Raw genomic sequence first — 2346 nt, 5'->3', positions numbered from 1 at the left:
AGGAGAGAGAGGCTGAATAGAAAAGGCAGCACAGGTTGAACAGGCAACAACAGAGGAAGAAAGATGAAGGGGGGATAAAGAGAATAATTTCAAGGAAATAATTTTTTTTTTTTTTTTTTTGAGACGGAGTCTCATGTGTTGCCCAGGCTGTAATGCAGTGGCACGATCTCATGATCTCAGCTCACTGCAACCTCCGCTTCCCAGGTTCAAGTGATTCTCCTGCCTCAGCCTTCAGAGTAGCTGGGACTACAGGCATGCACCACCACGCCCGGCTAATTTTTGCATTTTTAGTAGAGACGGGGTTTCACCATGTTGGCCAGGATGGTCTCAAACTCCTAACCTCATGATCTGAATCAACAGAATTAAAACCATACTTGGAGGAATGGAAAACTAGAAACCAAATCTGTAATGTGATTTTTCAGATATTCTCTCAGAATGAAAAGCAAATGACAAAAAGAAGAAAATTACATGAGATAAAATAATAGACAGCAGGGAGTAGAGATCCTAAATATATTCAGTTGAGATTTCCAAAGAAGGAATGAGAACAAATGAAATAGAAGCTCAGTGTGGGTCTTTCCCATTAGATCATGAAGCCCATAAAGATCATATCTGGATTTCCAGAATGGCTAAGTGAAAAGGTTGGCAAATCCTCTCCCCAAAAGGCAATGATAAAGCTGGGAAAAATTGTCAAAAACAACCACTTTAGGACTCTTGAATTTGTCCAAGAGCGTACAACAAATTGAGAAGTTTTTTCAAGACAAACTACTGGACCAAGGTAGGAACCATGTGTTCCTCCCATTCTCCTACCCACCTCCATGCCCAGGGCATTGATGAGAACAACAGAGCTCTGTGGCAAACACTCAGGAAAGGTTAACATATCAGCTAGCCTGAGGTCACGATTCTGCTTGGGGTAAGCAACAGACCAGGAGACCATCTAGAAATTCAACAGAGAGACCTGGAAATAGGAAAGCTCTAGTGGGCTTTGATAAGCTTTCTCATATTTCTGGTGATGTAGAAGGTCAAGTTTGTCAAAATATCAACAAACATGGCAAACCTATAACTAAAATGACCAAAAAAAAAAAAAAAAAAACCAGAAGACACAAACAAACTATCAAAATCAGTAACAAGAAAGAGGACATTACTACTAACTTCAAAATAAAAGGATATAAGGAAATACTATGAACAACAACTTTATGCTAACAAACTGGACAACTTACATATAATAGACACATTCTTAGAAAGACAAAATGTACTAAAACTAACTCAAGAAAAAATAGAGAATCTGATCAGATTTATAGAAAGTTAAAGAAACTGGATTATTAATTAAAGTACTGACACAAAGAAATGCCCAGGCCCAGATAGCGTCATTGACTAACTATATCAAATATCTAAAGAAAAACTAATACTCATTCTTCACAAACTCTTCCAAAAAATAGAGATGGAAATACTTCCCAACCTATTCTAGGAGGCCAGTGTTACCCTGACACCAAAACCAGACAAAAACATAACAAAAGATGCTACTTCCCACTTACTAGAATGGCTGCAATAAAAAAGAGACAGACAATAACAAGCGAGGGCAAGAATGTGGAGAAACTGGAATCCTCACCCATTGCTAGTGAGAATGTGCTATGACACAGCTACCCATGGAGAACAGTTTGGCAGTTTCTCACAAAGTTACACATAAACTTACCATATGACCCAGAAATTCCACTCCCAGACATCTGCAAATATTTATGACAACATAATTCTTAATAGCCAAAAAGTGGTAGCAACTCAATTACCCATCAACCAATGTGTGGGTAAATAAAATGTGGTCTATCCACAGAAAGGAAGATTATTCTGTCATAAAAAGGAACGAAGTATTGATCCATGCTACAACATGAATGAAATGGATGAACCTTAGAAACACTATGGTAAGTGAAAGAAACCAGATGCAAAAGATCACAGGATACATGATTCCATTTGTATAAAATGTTCGGAAGACACAAGTTTATGGATATGGAAATTAGGATCATGGCTCCCTAGAGCTAGAAATGAGTGGGGATGGGGAATGACTGCAAATGGGCTCAAGGGCTATTTTTGTGGTGACACAACTGTTTTATCACTGGATTGTGGTAATGGTTGTAAAACTCTTTAAATTTACAGAAAATCATTGAGCTGTATATTTTAAATGGGTGAATTTTATGGTTTGTAAATTATATCCCAATAAAGCTGTTAAAATATTTTTTAAGATGAAAAAATCAGATGGCGTGTTCACTGCTGCATCTCAGCATCCAGCACAGTTCTGGCCACATAGTAGGTATTTAACAAATGTTTACTCAATACACAAATGAATAAGTGAGTGGA

The sequence above is a fragment of the Trachypithecus francoisi genome, unplaced genomic scaffold, assembly GCF_009764315.1.
Source record: "Trachypithecus francoisi isolate TF-2019V2 unplaced genomic scaffold, Tfra_2.0 Lachesis_group19, whole genome shotgun sequence".
Taxonomy (NCBI): Eukaryota; Metazoa; Chordata; class Mammalia; order Primates; family Cercopithecidae; genus Trachypithecus; species Trachypithecus francoisi.
The sequence above is the reverse complement of the archived record's forward strand: the minus strand, read 5'-3'. Positions refer to the sequence as shown.